The 22,501-nt window shown below is 36.3% G+C and overlaps 1 protein-coding gene and 1 pseudogene across 3 annotated transcripts in view; both read right to left on the minus strand.

The window, feature by feature from the left end:
- Window positions 1-22,501, minus strand: part of XPR1 (xenotropic and polytropic retrovirus receptor 1) — a 220,340-nt gene that overhangs the window by 115,488 nt on the left and 82,351 nt on the right. The window lies entirely within an intron of this gene.
- Window positions 1,762-8,033, minus strand: LOC131496080 (cullin-4A-like; annotated as a pseudogene).

The raw sequence follows: 22,501 nt of genomic DNA on the forward strand, positions 1-22,501 counted from the left end.
AATACAATAACTATAATATTATGGAAGAATACACAAAATTTCAAAATGCTATCAGCAGGTTTGGCTGTTTTATAAGTAAATCTTGCTTTCCTTACAAAGTAAATCTACTAATATAAAATATGTCTTAAATTTTTAAACAGCGGCAGATAAAAGATATGGATTAAAAGAAGCTTCAAAGAAATAGCTTCAGTTTTCTGTAAAAATTAGAAACTTACATTTTCTAATACATTCCATTCCAAGTATTATTTATTAGGTACTGATATGAAAGGCATCTTTTGAATGACAGGCCTTATTAGAAAAGCTATACCAAAGAGTTCCTCTATTTACTAACAGCTTGAAAATTTGGTCATAATGATCTCAAATTAAGGAAGTTACTAATGATCAGACAAAAAATACATAAATGAATAAGGTATGCCTGTAACTTGTGGGTTAACAATTATAAAAAATATAGGCATATGGATCAGAAATAAAAAAAAATAATAGTTTTTAATCACAGACAACATAATGTGTATGTACTATATCCTCAGAAATCTACAAAAGCAGTGCTATTACTAATAAGTTAATGAGGTTTTGGATTATAAGGACAATATACAAAATTCAATTGTATTTCAACATTCTAGCAATAATTAGGAAATAAAATTCTAGAATAGTATCATCTATGATAGCATCGAAAGTATGAAATGCTTAGGGACAGACTGAGCAAATATGTGCAAGATCTGTACATGAAAGCGTGGAAAAGAGAAACTATTTGGAAAACTAAAAATGTTAAAAAAGACAAAGTAAACAAGACTTAAATAAGTGGAGAAATACTACATGTTCATGAACTACAATGTTCAACATTGTTAATGTGTCAATTCTCACCAAAATGATCTATGGCTTTAATGCAGTCCCAATCAAAATCCCAGCAGGGTCTCTTTGGGGTTTTGTTTGTTTTTACAAAATTTGACAGGATTTTAAAATGTATTTGGAAATGCAATAAACCTAGAATAGCCAAACAATATTGAAAATGAAGAAAAAAACTGAAGATTTACACTGTCCAATTTCAAGACTTACTATGAAGCAATAGTAATGAAAATAAGTGTTACACGGGCATAAGGATAAACCCTGTGGAGTATAACACAGAGCACAGAAAGAGGTCGGCATATGTATGGTCACTTGGTTTTCTACAAAGATGCCAACATAATTCAATCCTTCCTGTATATATTTGCAAACATACATGAGAAGGAAACACTATTACTCTATGTTATTCTTCTGGAAGTAATAGGATTAGAACGTGTAAAGGCTTACTTTTCCCTGATTAGTAACTATTAAATCCACATAGAAAGGTATCTCACTGTTTCATTTTCTCTATGTTTAGCAATTAGTTCCTCTCCTTTGGGAGCTGGAAAGCAATCAGCTATGCACCACAGAAATACAGCTGGCTTTTCTTTTATTTAATATAGATGAAGGTAGGGGAAGTGAGTATACTCTGAATGCGTAAGAAAAAAACCCTGTCAAACAGAAGCTTTAAAAAAATGTTTTATTCTAGATTAGAAATGAGAAGAAAAATCAAAATGACAGAAAATATAATGCTGTTAAAGAATCCATAATATATCTTTGGAATGAAAGAAAATCAGCTTGTGACTGTAACCAGTGTCAAAATGTGTTGTTGTTTTTTAAAAATAAGATCATTTCCAAAAAAAAAAAAAAAAAAAAAAAAACCGTTCATGCTCTGTCTCTCTCTATCTCAAAAATAAATAAATGTTAAAAAAAAAATTTAAGAAAAATAAGATCATTTCCTTATTAAACTGGATTGGGGACAAAGGGGAAAAAGAACAAAAAGTTTCAAAATAAAAGGAAAAATTTAAATTACTCCTATTTCTTGGAAAAACATTTTCAAGAAAATTTTGACAAGTATTATGGTTCACAGGAGCTTTCCAATATTTAATATTATATTTGTTATGCCTATAATGTCCCTCTTTGAAACAGAACTGAGTATTGGTATTTTTAGACATGAGAGCTCCCAGCAATGGAATTCAAAAGAATATACTATTCCCTCAAATCTTCATTTGTCCTTTTTAACTAAGATCTGTTTTTAATATAAGGATGAAAGTGACAATACTAAAGAATATAACAGCCTTGAAGTTAAAGCCAGTGTTAAGAGTTTTTTCTTTCACCAACCCTGATTACATTAAATATGGTAGATATTTTTATTTTCTTTAAAAAGGCCAAGGGGGAGAAAAGGAGAGGAGAAAGGAGTATTTAATGAATGCCGTTCTGTGCAAGACACAGAGGTGTTCTGCTGAATGTTTAACAATCAGCCCTTGGGTGTGTGTGTGTGTGTGTGTGTGTGTGCATGAAATGTGTGTTTGTTATAAATACTGAAGGCTATAGGAAATAATTTAAAAATTATAATAAAATATACAATAGTCTTTATTGTAAATTTCATAAAGCCAGCTTACTCTCACAGAATGCTCTTCTGATTTCGCCAAACTCATGAGAAGCCAACCGAGGGTTGCAACTGATGGAGTGTAATTCCAATCTAAATGTTATTTGATATTTTCACTTAAAGAATAAAAGGAACGTGAAACAACAATGATGTATGTCATAACCTCATTCGTTCATCAATGATATCAGCAACTTCTTTGCTGAATTAGATAACACATGCATACCTTGGAGATATTGATGGTTTGGATCCAGACCACTGCAATAAAACAAATACTGCAAAAAAGTGAGTCAAATGAATGTTTTGCTTTCCCAGTGCATATAAAAGTTATGTTTAGGGGTGCCTGGGTGGCTCAGTCAAATAAGTGTCTGACTTCGGCTCAGGTCATGATCTTTCGCTCATGAGTTCAAGTTCAGATGTCTGCACAGAGCCTAGAGCCTGCTTTGGATTCTGTGTCTCCCTTTGCCCCTCCCCCACTCTCGCAAGTGCGCTTTCTCTAAAATAAACATTAAAAAATTTAAAAAGTTATGTTTATACTACACTGTAGTCCACTAAATGTGCAATAGCATAATGTCTTTAAAAAACGCAATATACATACATCTTAATTAAAAAATACTTTATGGGGCACCTAGGTGGCTCAATTAGTTAAGCGTCTGACTCTCGATTTTGGCTCAGGTCATGATCTCCTGGTTGTTGAGATCGAGCCACGCGTTGGGCTTTGAGCTGAGCATGGAGCTTGCTTGAGATTTTCATTCTCCTTCTCTCTCTCCCCACCCCGCCCCTGCTCACGCTCCTTCTGTCTCTCTTAAAATAAATAAACATTTTTTAAAGTACTTTATATGCTGGGGAACCTGGGTGGCTTAGTCGGTTAAGTGTCCAACTTTGGCTGAGCTCAGAGCCTGGAGCCTGCTTCGGATTCTGTGCCTCTCTCTCTCTCTCTCTCTCTCTCTGCCCTTCCCCCACTTGAGCGCTCTCTCTCAAAGATAAATTAATTAATTAAAAATATATGCTAAAAAATGTTAAACATAAGTTGAGCTTTCAGCAAATGGTATCTTTTTGCCGATAGAGGATCTTGCCTCAGTGTTGATGGTTGCTGACTGATCAGGATGGTAGTTGCTGAAGGTTGGGATGCTCAGGCAAATTTTTTTTTAGGCCAATTAAACTAATTTTATTCAGAGTAAGTTTATCTATTCAATTACAATATTAACACTCTCTAGAGAGATTTTCTAGAGACAATAAATGTAAAATTTAAGAGGTAGAAATCTATTTAGTCTTTTATAGACCACATATTACAGAACTTGCAAATGAAAATTTACACATATAGAAATGATGACAATACTTAAAGGGTGAGGATTTCCATACTGAAACCCATAAGATGTCATATTTTAAACACACGTTTCAAAAAGGGAGAAACTTTTTTTTTTTTTTCTGGTGCAAAAAAGGTGATTTTATTAAAGCATGGGGACAGGACCCATAGGCAGAGGCTGGTAATAAATTTGGGAGCTGGGGAAGGTAAAATCAAAAAAGGGAGAAACTTTTAATAATTTAGCACAAAATCAAATTACATAGGTGGTACATCCCAGAAAACACTACTTTAAACATGGATACCTGGATCAAAATTCGTTTGGTAGCTTTTAATCAAAAATGAAACATGCTTTTATGTAAAATATAAAGTACTTTTAAATGTTTCTAGAAAAGTCTCTTTGTTACAGTTAAAGTACTAACTTCATCATTTGTGCTCAGCCTCACCTATACACACACAACATGAAATCAGGTGCCAACAAAATCCTGAAGGCAGGTTCTCTTAGTTGATGGACACTTAGGTTGGAAACAAGAGCCCTTCGTTGGCAAGCATTAAGAAGAAATAGTGTCAAAACCTGGCTAATCACTTATGAAAACTAAATACTGACATCCCTTTATTTCCTTTATCTTCCATATGCTTTAAACTCTTATGACGGACTGTTTCGAGTGAGGTTTCATGGTGAGATTTCTCATGTCTACTGAGAGAGCCCTGGGTTATGTTGTACTTGCTGCGGTGAACCCATGAGCATCTCTGTTTGACTTTCTCTGAGCTGTTTGTGAATTTTCTGTTAAGGGGTTTGGGAAGAGTGTGTCTGTGTTCAGTCTTCTAAGATTGCATCTAGCAGCCCCTGTTTTTTGCATTGCGGTAACTGCTATTTGAATTTTTTAACTGCAGCATTTGTACTGTTGCTCTAATAAAGTTTAGTTTGTTTTAACAGCCATGAACAGGGACGACTATTGTTAACTGTGCTATAACCATTGTAAAAAGTTTTATAGGAGATTTAAAGTTTTTTTTTTTAAATGCTTAATTATTTTGAGAGAGAGAGAGAGAGAGAGAGCACGCACACATGATCAGGGGGAGGGGCAGGGGCAGAGAGGGAGAGAGAATCCCAAGTAGGCTCCCTGCTGTCCGTGCAGAGCCCACCATGGGGCTCAATACCATAAACCATGAGATCATGACCTGAGCTGAAATCAAGACATCATCATTATCCTGTGTTCAACTTCACCCATACACACACAATGTGAAATCAGATGCCAACAAAACTCTCTTAATCTTTTGACAAAATAACCTCTGCTTCACAATATCAAGACCTTAATTATCCAGTCATCTCTGCAGCCCATGGAGGGTCTTTTAACTATACATTCATAATCACACACACATGCCAAACCAAACCTTCAGTGTTCTGCCACAAGAGCGACACCTTACAAAGGAGCCTCTTTTAACCAATATTTTCTTGTCCAATCTCAAAGTCATTCTGCACAGAGCGACAGAAACTATTTAAACGCCAAAAAGAGTAAGAGGAAGAACTGGAGGGAAAGGCACATGTGCCATTTGCAAACCCTTAAGCTTTGTGAAGAGTGATCCAAGAATCATCTCTTCTTTCGAATCCAAAAGTCTCCATGCTCGTTTAATATCAGAAGTCCTGGAAAAAGCACAGAAGTGCTTCACTGCTCTGAAGTTATATTCTATTGTCTCACTGAGAGAAAACAGCTGGCCAACACATCAGGCCATGTAGTGGTCCTGATTAGAATTGTCTTTGTTTCTCTCCATACAGCCTCTGTAAGAGATTCAATTCTTTTTCCTATCTCCAGGCTTTACTGGAAATTTCAGCTGATTATACAATTCAGAACCCAGAAGATTATGACTAAGAGTCTTTCTTGAGGTACCTGGTTGGCTCAGTCAGTTGAGCATCTGACTTCAGCTCAAGTCATGATCTTGCAGTTCACGGGTTCAAGGCCCGTGTCAGGCTCTGTGTGGACAGCTCAGAGCCTGGAGCCTGCTTTGGATTCTGTGTCTCCTTCTCTCTCTGCCCCTCCCGCACTTGTGCTCTGTCTGTCTGTCTGTCACTCTCTCGCTCGCTCTCTCTCTCAAATATAAATAAACAAAAAAATGTTTAAAAAAAGTCTTTCTCATCTTCATTATTCTGACAATAGCAGCATCACCCTGATACTGTCTGTAACACACTGATACTGTCTGAAACACTCTCTCAAGTGGTGCTGACTTGTCCTTCAATGGTCTCCTTCATCTGGATCTGGTTGATCTTTATTAGAAAAACCCTGAACTCCCCAGTGAACATGAATGCGTCCCCATCTTTCACCTCCTTCCTTTTGGGACTTTTAACCAGAACTTGTGCTTTGCCACAGGCCAAGGACTCTAAAGCTCTTCTCAGTTCACTGTCTTCTAACCCTGTGGACATTTTTTTATTTCTTCAAGGGTGAATGGATCCCCTTCATGGAACATGAGAACCACCAGCATGTGGAAGAGGGACACATGGAACTCCTTTTCTTCCTTAAACTCTGCTTTTAAAACAGCATGACCTGGGGTGTCTAAGTGGCTCAGTTGGTTATGCATCCGACTCTTGGTTTTGACTCAGGTCATGATCTCACAGTTTGTGAGATCAAGCCCCACATTGGGTTCTGTGATGACAATGGGGAGCCTGCTCGGGATTCTCTTTCTGCTCCTCCTCATTTTTCTCTCAAAATAAATAAATAAACTTTAAAAAAAAGCGCCCCAATTTAGTTTGTCACTGAAGTTTTCAACCATTGTGCTTTCCGAGATAAAATGTCTTAAATATTTCCTGAAGTTTAACCATTTCTGGAGTTAAATGCACTTCCATAGATTAGTGTATTGCCCAGGATCCTATCACAAGTACATTCACTGTTAGACCTATAGAGCATGGGTCATTTTTATTGTGCACCATACTGCTTGAAATGAACCATGAGGTCCTTGGAGACCTCCATGTCCTTGAATATGCCTTCTAGCTTGCTGGTGAAAGCAATTATCACGCTCATGCTTTAGTTTTGACAACATAGATTTTTCAGCATCTACTGAGGCACTTTTCCCCACAAGGAGTCTTTTTTGCTGAATCTTTTTCATAAAATGCTTCAAAGCATTTGAATGAACGTGAATATTATCATGACCTTGTTAAGAATCCTCTCCAGCTCTTCATCTATTGCTGCTTTAACACTCACTCTTAATTTTGAACCAACAAGCTTTGCTATCAATTCTGCAGGCTTATTTGGCCTCTTATTGATAAATGTTTCAAAGGAGTCCTTCATCAAGTTGAAGAACTTCTCATTTCTCTGAAAACACACTTCTATCACATTGCCCATCAGATCCTTAAAATCCATCAGTTCCTGTCTATGTCTAGGTCTATGTCTTTTTCGGGACTGATGACAACTGTTGTCCCAAAAGTCTGGATGTACTTGCTCCAGTGCGGCGGCAGGATTTGCTGCCCGCCCTTCATGTGGCTGAACAGCTGGTACATCTGAATGAGGTCAGGCACTCTGTTCTCATCAAGCAGGTGGTCAAGCCCTTTCTGCAGAATTGCTGTTAAATGTACTCCTAATAGCTGTTTCTCCACATAAGCAATCAGTGGTTTCTGTGTGCTGTGGTCTAAATACATGATTACTTGGTCTCCTTCTTCCTCTAAACACTTACTGACATGGTTAAGATATTCTGGAATCTCTCTTTCTTGCATTAATCTGTGGCTTTCTGCATCATATAAACAATTAGTTTCTGCCAAAAATTTCAAATGGATCTTAATATACCTGAAGGTCAGAGAGCATACTCAGCTGAGTTCTCAGTAAATTTCAATCCACTGCTTCAATGTTCCTTTCTCATTAAATTAATAGCAAATTTCCATCAATACTTTTACTCAGATGCATCTTTATCACTAATGATCTGCTTTCTAAAAAGTTCCAACCCCATATTCCAGACAGAAGGAAGTGGGGAACTCAGAAATACAAAAATGCAATCCAAAAACAGGAAAATACTTCTGATAATGATCATTTGTCTGCAATGATCTTGCCAGCACACGTTAATCTTCTTTAAAAATAAAACACTATCTAGGCTTCTCCAAACTGAAGGATCTGTGCTTGGACATGATCTTCACAGACCTCGCGCAGCTGTTTGTAGAGCGTTGGAGAAACTTTCTGAGAACAGGTATTTTCAACATCCTGGTAGAGCTCTTCCAGGTTGCATCTGATGGAGGTATCACGCTGTATGGCTTTCACTACCTCATGATGCTTCTGCCGGGTATTCTGAGCACAGCTATCAGGCAATTTAGGTCTGTCTCAGAAATTTTTGATCACTAGTTTCTTGGAGGGGCCACCACCCCTAGGTTGGAGGTGATGGCCATGGCGAGGAATGCAGGCGTGGTGAGGCTGTTGGTGTGCCCAATGAGTGCCAAGAGGTTGCCCTCTCTGGGGGTATCACTGGCCAGGAATGCAGCCAGGAAGCAGTGGCTTCCACCACACCCTGCTGGCTGCCCAACCACCACCTCCCAGCCAGCTCAGACAATTCTTTTTTTTTTTTTTTTTTTAATGTTTGTTTATTTTTGAGAGACAGAGCGTGAGTGGGGGAGGGACAGAGAGAGAGAGGGAGACACAGAATCAGAAGCAGGCTCCAGGCTCTGAGCTGTCAGCACAGAACCTGACACAGGGCTCAAACCCACCAACCCTGAGATCATGACCTGAGGCAAAGTCCAATGCTTAACCGACTGAGCCACCCAGACTCAGACAATCCTTAAAATAAGAAGACAACAGTGAAGTTTGCTGCATTGATTGACCCTTCCTTTAACAAATGATTCTTCTGTAGCATATGATGCATTTTACCCACAGGAGGACTTTCAAAATTGGAGTCAATCTTCCCAAACTTTGCCACTGTTTTTTATCAACTATGTTTATGTAATATTCTAACCCCCCCCCTTTTTTTTTTGTCATTTCAACAAAATTCATAGCATCTTCACCAGGAGTAGATTCCATCTCAAGAAACCACTGTCTTTGCTCATCCATGAGAAGTAACTCTTCATCCATTAAAGTTTTATCATGAAATTGCAGTAATTCAAACATAATAATGAAAAAGTTCAAAATATCACAAAAATTATCAAGATGTGACACAGAAACATGAAGTGAGCAAATGCTACTGGAAAAAAATAGTGCCAATAAAATTACTGGATTCAGGGTCACCACAAAGCTTCAATTTGTAAAAAACACAGTATCTGTGAAGCTCAATAAAATGAAGTGCAATAAAACGAGGTATGCCTGTAGTTTACAATATTTCATCAACTTCTGAGTTACTAACAATAACAAGCAACAGACCCAACAAACTTTTAAGTTTAATCTGCTTTATTGGTATTTTTCTATCACTTTCTTACATCTAGACAACCATCAAAACAATAAATCAGTATTTTTCATAAATAAATAAATCAAAAAAATAAAATAATACCAATTTCTGTGGTATAAATACTATCATGCAGATTTCAAGGTACCAATGTAAATGCACTGAACACAGAGTTGGGAAGAGGTATGCAACAGCACATCATTATATGGTATTTCACCATACAGACATAATAGACATATTGTACAAGGTAGCCAAATAATTAGGACGTGACCGGTTCAGCATTATTTTTGCTTTTAACATAATTTAAAGTTTGTATCATTTAATTTTTAATGATGGCTGTGTTTAACAATCAGCTCATAAGATCTCTAAAGTTTTAACAACTGGCTCTTATGAAGGGGTGCAAGCCAGTTCCAGTACACTACTAGCTGGATCTCATGTAAATGTTTCACAAACAAGGGAACTAAAACTTAGCAGTGATTTGTTTAGGATCACATAGCAGGTAAACAGTAACTCTCCAATTCAAGGTGGTATATGACTGACTCTAAATTTGTGCTGTATCATACTAGGTTATCAAAGATATAATTTATACCAAACCTCATTAAAATTCATATAAGGATGTTTTTCTTTGCAAATGTTTAAGCAGAAACCTGTTTCTATTGTGCTTTTTGATTTCAAAGAACAGACACTCTAATCACTTTACATAAGGGAGAGTTTGCTGCATGGACACAGGGTTTTGGTCAAAAAGCCAGGGACCCACCCACAGAAATCTTAACAGAGATGTGCTCCTTGGGAAGTAGAAAGCCACAGCAACCGTGGGATTGGCCAGTCTTATCTCTTAATGGCTATAACATCTCTATTTTTCTGTGTACATGTGTTTACTCCATACACACATTATCTCATTGTTTCTGCCCTGCAGATTTCAAAGTCAGAATAATATTTCTGTAATGTCTCATATTTAATTAGCAATAAAGCCTTCCCTATTAACTTATTAAAAAAAAAACTTCACTATCCAAATTTAAGATAACTTATTCATTATCTACTGAATGACAGTAAGTGCTAAAGAAACAATAAATAATCCCTATACTTAAGAACCCTAAAATTCTAACAATGAAGACAAACTTCATTATTAAATAATGGGTTGATCTGTATGGGCTAAAAAGTAAAAAGAAACAATCCACTACCAAATGAATGGATAAGAGCTTTCAACAATAGCTCTTACTTTTTTTTTATGGGATAATTTTTAACATTTTCTGAAAACCAGTGCTTATCCTGATAGCCGGTGAAGATAAAAGTTGTTCATAGGCAGCTACAATAATCCACTGAGGCAAAAGTGTTACAATTACTAGTATTCTTAAAAAAAAAAAAAAAAAGTATACCAATTTCTAAGTTTTGGATTCAGGCAATGTAATTATATAATATTTAGATTCCTTGATCAGATCTATCTACTAAATAGGTTGTAAGTGAAGACAGAGTTGTTGCAAATATTAAATAAGCATGTACTGATTATTCATAATTAAGAACAAAGGATCACTTGTCATAAAAATAATACAATTAGATTTCAATTTAAGTGAACTATAAAAATCATGAAGCTGATTTCAATCATGCTACATAAAAGTAATTTAAAGTCAGTTCGAAAGATGGGCATGTTATATACAATGCAACACATTTTTAAAAATTTTTTTTAATGTTTATTTATTTTTGAGAGAGAAACACAGAGTGTGAGCAGGGGAGGGGTAGAGAGAGAGGGTGACACAGAATCTGAAGCAGGCTGCAGGCTCTGAGCTGTCAGCACAGAGCCTGATGTGGCACTCGAACTCACAAACCATGAGATCACGACCTGAGTCGAAGTCGGACACTCAACCAACTGAGCCACCCAGGCTCCCCATAAGGCAACAAATTTTTAAGTAATTCCTGTACTCATGTCCCTCACCACCCCTCCCAAAAAAATTCCCCTTTCAGGGGTTAATGAAGCTTACCCAAAGAAATGTATTAAAGAATAGCTCGGTTCTAGCAAGATCTAGTTTTTGTTTGTTTAGAGGGGAAGAAAATAGTTTTTTAAGCGTCCTATTAAAAAAAACAAGCAATCAAGGTTTTGGTTTTGAGTAAGATGTAAGCATATGCCATCTGTCTCTCCCACTGAATTCATCTGTAAAACCTAAACAGAACGCATGCAGCAGTTATTTGAAGGCTCTGAAAAGTAAATAGGATCAGACAGTTTGCTGGAAAAAAACAGAATTTGAAGTAGCAGCAAAGCAGCCATCAGTTTGGCAATTTTTTCCTTATTGATATCCATTGGCCTAGACTCAATGACACCCCCAAACCCAAAAGTGGCCATCAGCGCAGACAGACTGAGCTTCAAACAGCCTGTAAATCCGACTTGAGGAAAAGAAAAGGGATCTCTTAGCACTCAGTGGAGAGAATCTCTCTTTTTTTTCTTTTATCCATTTTCTTCCACCCTAGACCCTAAGAAATTCTGTGGTAGTGGTGGCAATGACAATGGTAAGAACAGGGACTTGCAGAGGCTAAAACACTAAGGTAGGGAAGGATTTCAGCTCAGGTCATGGTCTCACAGTTCATGAGATCAAGCTCCATGCTGACAGCACAGAACCTTCTTGGGATTCTCTCTCTGCCCCTCCCCCCACTCGAGCTCATTCTCTCACTCTCCCAAAATAAATAAATAAACAACAACAAAACCCAAAAGGAAACAATCAAGTATAAATATAACAAAATATACATAGATCTGTAGCTTTAAAACTATAAACCATTGATGAAATATATAAAAAAAAGACCTAAATAGAGAGACTTACCACAGGTCATAGATCGGAACACTAAACAGTAAAGGGGTCAACTTTCCCTAAATTGATCCATAGACTTAACACACTTCCAAATCAATATGCCAGGGGGATTTTTTTTGTACATATAGATAAACTGAGTCTAAACTTTATATGGAAAAGCAAAAGAACTAGAAAAACCATTAAATTTCTGAAGAAGAACAATAAAGTCAGAGAAAGCACAGTATCTGATTGTAAGACATTGTCCATAGTACGGTATTGGTAAAAGGACAAACAGCAACATAACGCGACAAAACAGGACAGAGTCCAGAAATAGACCCTCAAAAATATGGCCCATTGATTCTTGACAAAGGTGCAAAGACAATTCAAAAGAGAAAGTAGAGTCTTCCAGCAAATTATATTAGAACAAGTGAACATCCATATGTAAGAAAATGAACTGGTCTAAAGCTCACACCTTCTATAAAAATTAACTCAAATGAGATGACAGAACTAAATGTAAAACTGCAAAACTTTTAGAAGAAAATAAAGGAGAAAATCTTTGTGACCAGAAGTTAGGCACAGAGTTCCTAGAGATGATACCAAAGTGAAAAAACTGAAAAATTGGACTTCACCAAACTTAAAAACTTTTGCTATGCAAAAGAACACTGTTAAAAGAATGACAAGACAAGCTACAGACTGAGAGAAGTATCTGCAGTGCACATAATCAACAAAGGACTTATATTCAGAATACATAAGGAACTTTCAGCACTCAACAGGAAGGATACAAACAGCACAAATAAAAAATGGACAGAAGACTAGGAAACAGAGATGGCAAATGAAAAGATGCTCAATACCATTAGCCACGAGAGAAATGCAAAATAAAAACCACAGTGATGAAAATGTTCTGAACTTAAGATTGTGGTGATGCTTGCACAACTCTGAATACCTAAAAACATCAAAATTGTTCACTTTGCGTAATTTTGTGTTCTGTAAATTATAATGAAGACTCTAAAAAAGAACTACAACGAGATACCATTTATTTATACACATATTAGAATGGCTAAAATAAAAAAAATACCATATCAAGTGTTGGTGAGGATGCAGAACAAATGGAACTCCTTTGTTGCCAATGGAAATACAAAAGAGCCGCTCTGGAAAACAGTTGGGCAGTTTCTTACGAAGCTAAACACAGACTTAACAAATGACCCAGCAATCCCACTCCTGAGTATCTAGAGAAATAAAAAACTTATATTCACACAAAAACCTGTAATAAAAGGAATGAGTTATTGTTAAAGTAACAACTTGCATGAATCTTACAGGACTTACACTGTATGAAAGAAGCCAGTATCAAAAAGTTACATACATATTATTCTATTTATGTAGAATACACTATATAGATGGGAAAAAGACAAAAAAAACAAAACTATAGAGATGGGAAACAGGGGTTATGTGTAGGAAGAGAGTGGGACTGCAAAGAGACAGCTCAAGGATTCTGGGGTGACAGAACTACACTGTACCCTGATTGTGGTGGTGACTATACAGATTGATACGTATGTTAAAATTCATAGAACTATACACCCCCAAAAAGTAAACCTTACTGTATGTTTTAATGTTTACTTATTTTTGAAAGAGGGAAGGAGAGCACAAACAGGGAGGGGAAGGGACAGAGAGAGAGGGAGACACAGAATCTGAAGCAGGCTCCAGGCTCCAAGCTGTCAGCACAGAGCCCGACGCAGTGCTCGAACCCACAAACTGTGAGATCGTGACCTGAGCCGAAGTCGGATGCTTAACTGACTGAGCCACCCAGGTGCCCCATCCTTACTGTATGTTAACTTAAAAAATAAAATTTAAAATGTCAACAATCAAATAACAGTATCAATTTATATTATCATGATTGCAAGAGGCCATTTCCCAGCAAGGAGAGACATGAAACAAAAAGGAAGAATATAATTTTTATCAAATCATTTGTTTTATAAAATGCCATTTTAGGTTATAAGCTGAATTTCCTCCAGTCTTAGCAGCCTGTAAGTGTATTAGTGATTAACACCCATGTTTACAACCGGTTGCCCTTACTTGCATAATATCTCATATCTCCTTTCGGTCTCTACTCCCCCTGGACCCCAGTTATTTGTGAGAGGTTTTCTTTTTTTTTCCAACTTTTTTTTTTTTTTTTTTTTTGGGACAGAGAGAGACAGAGCATGAACGGGGGAGGGGCAGAGAGAGAGGGAGACACAGAAGCGGAAACAGGCTCCAGGCTCCGAGCCATCAGCCCAGAGCCTGACGCGGGGCTCGAACTCACGGACCGCGAGATCGTGACCTGGCTGAAGTCGGACGCTTAACCGACTGCGCCACCCAGGCGCCCCTGTGAGAGGTTTTCTTAACATCCTGTTCTTATTTCGTTAATGTCTGATTCTTATAGTCACTTAAGGGAAGTACTTCACTATTGCTAATGCTGACTTTCCAAATCTGAAAATCCTTAAAATAAAAATATGTTTCTTTAGTCCCCAATACATAAGAGACATGCTAGGTTCTTGCAGAGGTGAGGAGAATGCCCTGTCACTATAGTTACTTCGGGTTCCTTGAATGTGCCATGCTCTCAACTCTAGATCCTGATAAAGGTTCTTCCCTCGACTTGAAAAACTTCCCCACCTTTATCCTAGCTAATTTATCCTCCAAATGTTAGCGTTAAAACTTTAATACCTTAGACAACATTCTCTGATCCTCTCAGATTTTGTTAAATTCCCTTGTCATATTAGTCTATAGCACTCTGTATTTCTTCTTCACAATGCTTACATACTTTTAATTACTTATTCAAACTCACTGTTGAGTTATAGACTCCATGAGGATAGGGCAAGTGTCTATTTCGTTCATTGCTATGTCTAGTATATGGTAGGCACACATGACTGACTAGTTCCTGTATATCTTGAGAGGTAATGATCTATCCCTGGAAATGTGAAGACTGCATGAGCATCTCAGTCATAATGCAAAAGGGATTCATGCAAGGGACGGGAGGTGAAACTAGAAGACCTTCAAAATCCTCTGAAACATCTTACAATAGTGTGAATTACAAAATTTCACCTAATAAGAATACAATGGAACATACACTAAAACTATCCTGAACAGGGGTGCCTGGGTGGCTCAGTCAGTTGAGCATCCAGTTCTTGATTTTGGTTCAAATCATGATCCCAGGGTCGTGGGATCAAGCCTCGCATTAGGCTCTATGCTGAGCCTACTTAGGATTCTTTCTCTCCTGCCCCTCTCCCTAACTTGGGCTCTCTCTCCCTAAAATTAAAAAAAAAAAAAATTAAAATTAAAATTAAACTATTCTGACAATAATTTATTCTTTACTACCTTATTTATAAACAATTTTTAAAACTGCAATGCCTCAGTTATTAACAGTTAACTAATATAAATTAATGTAATTAATATCATTATATTGTAGATGAAGGTAATCATTAAGAGGGAGTTCAAGTGAAGAGAATGTCAGCTGACCAGCTCTCACCACTTGATCAGTCAATAAAATATTTAATAACTATAGAGAAATCAAAGACTTCAAGCTTTGGTTAGACATAGTATTAGCACTAAATACCCTTAAAAGATGTTTGAAATAAAAATTCTGAACAATATTTAAAAATTTAAAGGCCCAAGCTCAATCTTGTCTACCCAACTGAATTAACAGATGCTGCCTATTTTTGTTTGCAATACATACCATTTCAAAAAATTAATTATTTAGCTAATATTTTCTTTCTTATGAAATCTGGTGTTAATTGGAAATCAATTTTTCTTAAGTTTAAACAAGTTAAATGTCTAGAGAGCCACAATGTAATACCCAAATCTGTTTCAAATTATTTAAAAAGACACTATTTGATCACTTTTCAAATAGACTTGGACTATTAAATACAGAACAGATACATTCTGTCTGACAATATGTATTTCTGAATTCAAGTGGGTTTTTGCAATTCAACAGACATTATTCAATAAAGTCACACTAAAAACATATTGAGATCAAATCTCTCTTATGAGTAATCAAGGGACCTAAATTGCATCTCTGTCATTCCTCACTGGCTCATTACCAACGAGGATCTCAAGACCCTTAACTAGTAACATCTACAAAAACCAAATAAATAAAAGTTACAACTTTCCAGTAAAGGTCACATTCTAAGGTTTATCTTCTTTGTGCTTCAACTTCCCTTCTAACAGAGAGGGGCACTGCTGATTAAATAATTTTTTGTTTATTTATTTATTTTGAGAGAGCAAGAACAGGGGAGGGTGGAGGAGGAGAGGGAGAGAGAATCCCAAGCAGGCTCTGCACTGTTAGTACAGAGCCCAAAGCAGGAGTCAAAATCGTGAACCATAAGATCATGACCTGAACTGACATTAAGAGTTGATGCTTAACCCACTGAGCCACTCAGGCACCCCTGATTAAATACTTCTTTTTGCAATTCACCAATGACATCCTTATTGTTGCTAAGACAGACCCTTTTCAGTCCATATGTTCTAAGAATCCTCTGCTGCATTTCACGATACTGACCATTCATATTTCTTGACACCATATCTCTCATCTTGGTTTCCAAAATACTAATCTTCAGGGTTGGTTCTTCCTACTAAAATCTACCACCTATATGAGGAAAACATCAAAATCTTTATCTCTGGCCTATATTGAGATCTAGACTTATACACCATGCTGAACATCTGCCCATTACCTGTCCCCAAAGACCTTGGATTTAATTTACCCGAAACTGAATTTGGCAACTTAGAAGTGTACTGGAATCAAGATTACCCAACTTGAAATCCTGGCCCCACCACTTTCTTATTAAATGTCTGACCATGGGAAAAATACTCCAAATCTTTCTTTGACTGTTTCTCTCATCTATAAAATAGGAGTAATTACAACTAACCTACACCTATAGGTTACATTTTATAATGGTGAATAAAATCAAGGTCTGAAATGGTCAGTCCTTATCTCACCAGGGAGATTTATTTTATGTTGAAATATGACCTGTATGGCAATGGATTTGCAAAACCAAAAAATTACAGCACTTCTAAGAATCAAAGATGTAATTTTCACACCACCACATTTTAGCGACATTTCTGTTACCAGTGAATTCTGTTATCAGTGAAGTATACATCTTATCATTTTTTTGAAAAGTTGATATTAAATTGATAATAACTAAGGAATATTAAAGTAGATACTGCCTCTCAACATAATGATTATTTCATTCACTATTTAGTCTTTATTTGGGGTTTAGCAAATCAAGTGGTATTTAGTTAAGTACTGTTTATTTGTCTCGTTATCATAATACTTCAACTAGCAGCAGCAGCATGTGTAAAAGAAACCACATTTATTTAAGCTCTTTAAAGTGAATCTGTGATTTAATTATAAGCTTCTTACTCAAAATTTTGCCAATCCCAGTCCCTAGCACCCACAAATGCTTACTTTCCCCTTCAAAGTATGCTGCATTTTGGTTTTTGCAAGTCCCAGGTACTTTCACCTTGGTAAGCCACTACCTCTATTTTTAAAAATATTGAAAATTACATTTTATATCTGCATTAGTAGAAAGATGAATATAATCCGGGTTGGGTTCATTATTACATATTCATTATTCCTATATTCATTCTTCTTTTGATTTTATTTTTTTTTTAAATTTTTTTTTTCAACGTTTTTTATTTATTTTTGGGACAGAGAGAGACAGAGCATGAACGGGGGAGGGGCAGAGAGAGAGGGAGACACAGAATCGGAAACAGGCTCCAGGCTCCGAGCCATCGGCCCAGAGCCTGACGCGGGGCTCGAACTCACGGACCGCGAGATCGTGACCTGGCTGAAGTCGGACGCTTAACCGACTGCGCCACCCAGGCGCCCCTCTTCTTTTGATTTTAAAATAAATTAAAATTGAAACTTTTCTGCAGGCTCCTAAGAGAACTGTGGGCTCTAGGTACTGTGCTCACAGTGCCTAGAGGATAAATTAGCCCTGCTTCAAGATCCTGCTAAAAGGCCCACTCTCCTAGATATTCACTCATCTCTTCCCAAACTTCCTCAAGGCCAAATGTCACCTTCTTACTCTCACAGCACTTGGTTCTCTTTTTCCTTGTAACATTTATCTCACTGAATTAGTTAAGAATCTTCTTCCTCCTCCTATGGATCATGGCTTATTTTTTTGACCACCTCTCACCTCCAGGATTTGGCACATGATCCTGGTTTTTTATTAAACTATGTGTTAATGTATTCAGGAGAGAACCCACTTTTCTTCTTTCCATCTTTGTTTGTAGAAGGAAGAGTAAAATCAGAACTGTTAGAACAGAAAAGACTGATGAATACAAACAGTCACACACAATATCCAGATAGAAAGAGGTTTTTAACCACGTGATATAAGATCATGAAATAGCCAAATGTCTCAAGGCAAGCTAACTACTACTCCTAGTTGATAAAGTATCAGGATGATCTTATGAGAAGTTGTTAATTCAGTGTAATACAGAAAACTGAAGATGACATTAGATGACCAAGGCTTCATGAATATAGAACAAAGAGGAGATTCCAGAGGAATTGAAGACAGGTAAGAGGAAAAAAGGAGGAGAGATCATTTTACTATTAACATCTTTCTGAAAAGGACTATATTATATCATTTAATCTCTAAGCAGATGGGAGGAGTAGGTTCTTAAGAGGCAGGGGCTCTTAAAAAGGAATAAAATGAAAGTAGTTCCAGCCTACTACAAGGAAGTAAGTGAACTCATACTAGAGAAGACAACTATCACATATAGGTTGACTGAAAGAATTTGGTGCCTTTTGTGGCAAACTGGCCCTAGTACAATAGTTAGAGTATTTACTCTCCGGTCACTTACAGAATTAATAAAGCAATGGTTTTAGAGCTAAAAATATGTGCACATGCTAAACTTCAGTTGTTTTAACTTGTGAAGTTTTTGTTATGTAGTATTGCCAACAGTTACTTTATGACTTTACTATAATTTTGGAATTATATAATATAAATAGCTTCAATAACTTATGAATGCTTTAGGCTCTTACAGAGTCTGACTCCCTAAAATCTCCTGTCAAATATAAAGCAGAAACTAAAAAAGGGGGAGATACGTATAAATTGCATGGTCTTTAAGAAGATACAAAAAACTCTTTAAAATTTTTCAGTGACAAAGCTATAGAGCTTACCAGTAACTCTATCATTCCAAAACTGTGGGAAAAACCCTAAAAAATAGAGGACATCTGCTGCATTAAAATATAAAATTAAAGAGAATGTTCTCCATCTACCCAACACAAGTATTTTGTAATTTTAAATACAAAGAGCGATGATAAATCGAAATGTAGAGGTCTTGGGGGATATTTGATAATTCCACTGACCTGTGTAAACACACCACCTGTCCAAAACACACTAGTCTATAAATAATCATAGCTCTTCGCATCCCCAAAATGGAAACATCGTTTCAGGAGGAGAGCAAAGCAAGAGAAACAACTGTGTCAGGTTGAAAAACAGTCTGAACTCTATTTTGGGACCACTGTTCTGATGGTCAAACATTTTACTTTCTTAGGTAGTATTTTTCAAAAGAACAGTCAAATCACAGGTTAATAATCACAAATTAACTTATCAGTTAAAAACAAAATAAAATTACACTTTTGTTCAACTAAGTTACATTACACATCAGATCATTTTATTCCATAGGCCAATTTGTCAACTAATTTCTTTTTAAAGATTTTTTTTTAATGTTTTATTTATTTTTTAGAGAGAGGGCGAGCATGAGTGGGGGAAGGGCAGAGAGAGAGGGAGACACAGAATCCAAAGCAGGCTCCAGGCTCTGAGCTGTCAGCACAGAGCCCAATACGGGGTTTGAACCCACGAATTGCAAGATCATGACCTCAGCCAAAGTCAGACACTTAACCGACTGAGCCACCCAGGCGCCAGTCAACTAATTTCTAGTTTCATTTAGTCCATTCTGAAAATGAGAGTTCTAAATAAAATTAAAATGTATAACTGAATATATAAAATAAAGTAACAATTTAATTTAAGGTCTAACTCTCTCCTTCAAACATTTGTTTAAATGCTCATTGTATATAAAAAAATCTAAACCCACTACTGTGTCTTAGGACATATTTTACCTATATTGGGACAATGACTTTCAAACTATGACCCACATAACCAGTGGAAGAATGATACTTTCAGTCCCTGCTGAAACCCAAGCTAGGCAGAACTTCTTTCCTCCCCTCTCTCAAAGACCTACTTTGATACTATGTCAAGTGGTATTCCAAACCAATTACTAACAACTAACTAAGCCTACCCTCAGTCTGTCAAATTCAACACTCTGGCTAAATGTTAACAAATGGTATCAAAAAGAAAAAATAGGAAGATAAATTTATCTAAATGTTGAAATCTTATAACCTGGATTTCCTCCAGCGTCAGTACAAAATACAGAAATCACCCTGTAAATTCTAATGACATCTAACAACCACATGCTCTGATTTTACTCTCTGATCAATTCTACCTTTTAAACATTCTGATATGGATAGTGTAACTGATTAAGACATTCTAAGGGCATAACTCCTGAATAGAAGAACATATATAGAATTTTATTTGCTGGCTGGTACAAAAAAAGACTATAACATTCTAAGTCTGTGTTTTTTCAAACTTTAGCATGTATCAGAATCCCTTGAAGAGTTTGTTAAGAACACAGATGTCCAGATCCATCCCTTGAATTCAGTAGGTGTGAGGTAAGGTCCAAGCCTAGGTGATACTGATGCTATTGGTTCAAGGGAGCTCATTCTGAAAATCACTGGTCTAATAATGTTAAATTATAATATTCATTTTCATGTCCTACACACAAAATTGTACCTCAAATTGCTCTCTCAATTTATAAATGTTACTTTATGCTAACAGTTTTCAAATTTCTCTTATTGGATGATAGATAATCACCATAATTTATTTCCTCCAGTCTTTTATGTTGTACCTCTACCAAAAAAAAAGAAAAAGTTTTAGGGCGCCTAGGTGACTCAATCAGTTGAGTGTCCAATGCTTGATTTTTGGCTTGGGTCATGATCCCAGGGTCATGGGACCGAGCTCCATGCCAGGGTGAATGTAGAGCGTGGAGCCTGCTTGAGATTCTCTCTCTCCCTCTGCCCCTTTCCCCTGCTCACACACACACTCACTCTCTCTCTTTCTCACTCTCTCTCAAATAAAAAAGAAAATAAATGTTTCCACAATGCAACTTGAAAGTCTTCAGCAGTTCTATCCTATATCATTATATGATTATATTTGTCATTCCTCATCAATGAAATTTATTCTCTAAGATACTATGCTTTGGTTTGGTTTAGATAACTAAGTTTGTTTTCCTCTTAATATTTCTTGAAAGATAATCTAATAAACATTATTATCATATTTAAAAAAGCAGCTCTTCTCCTATCTCCTAGCCTTCTCTGCTCTCTTTTCTTCTGTCAGAACCACTTATTTTTCATAAATCACATTTTGGCTCTAATCTCCAAGAAATAAACAAATCAATATTTATTAAATATCAAATTCAAACATTTGATCCACTAGACAGAACCATAACCTACCTTCCAATCTTATCTTTCAGATTCTCTTATATAATCCCTGTTCTTGCAAGTCTATCTGCTAACTTCCCATTAGATTTCATCCTTCTTCAATGAAAAATTCTATGCTCTCCTCTTTCAATTAATATCACCCTTAAAATCAGTTTAAAACAGGTATTAACACACTTTTCCCTGACTGCATTCAATTCATTATAACAATTTTTAATCTGCTAACATATATTACATCTGAACTGTATTATTTTGTACCTTTCAAAACTGCGTTTTTCATTCACTGTATATTTTAATATTCAAAAAAATGTGAGGTTCTTTGATTTTTTCGTATCTCCATTTAAAGAAAGCTATATTCCATATAAGACAGCATGCAATAAATGCTTACTGAATACCACAACTCTAACAAATAAACAAGTTTAGTAAATATCAGTGTGGAAAAGAATGTTAGTGCTTACCAATATAATTGTAACTCCTCTTCTGCTTGGCACACAAATAAACAATACTTTCCAGTTCCTGTGCAATTAGGTGGGGCCACATAACAGAGTTGTGGCCAACAGAATGCAGATGGGAGTGATATATTCCACTTCTAGGTCTGGGCAATTAAAATCTCCCACACAATATCCTATACTCTTTCCGTTTCTGTGGTGACCTTAGAGGTCACAGGTTGAAAATGACAGAAATACATGATAGAAGAAGCCTGAATCCTTAAATCCCCTTTTAGAAGAAACTTATCTAGGAGAATAGCCTGATCAGGCATATCCACATTGGATTTTGTATGAATGAGAATTAAACCTTCATTAAGTTAAGCCACAGAAACTTGCATTGATCTGTTACAAAACTGGCACTACTAATACTAATATAGCCAATAATGTTCAGAAAATTAAAGAAATTCGGTTTTTTGCAATTTCCCAGAGATTTAACTACACATTGTTCTAAGTGCAGTCTTAGAGTATTAACAGACTTTTTCATTCATCAATCAACATTCCCATACTATATTAAACTATTACAATAGACTATACAGTATAATGAAGTAGATGATACAGTCTGACACCTAAAATGTATTTGAAAATGATTTCTTACGCAGTATTAGAACACTTACATTATTTTATTCATTTGGAAATAGA

Source organism: Neofelis nebulosa, chromosome 15 (genome assembly GCF_028018385.1).
Source record: "Neofelis nebulosa isolate mNeoNeb1 chromosome 15, mNeoNeb1.pri, whole genome shotgun sequence".
NCBI classification, from domain to species: Eukaryota; Metazoa; Chordata; class Mammalia; order Carnivora; family Felidae; genus Neofelis; species Neofelis nebulosa.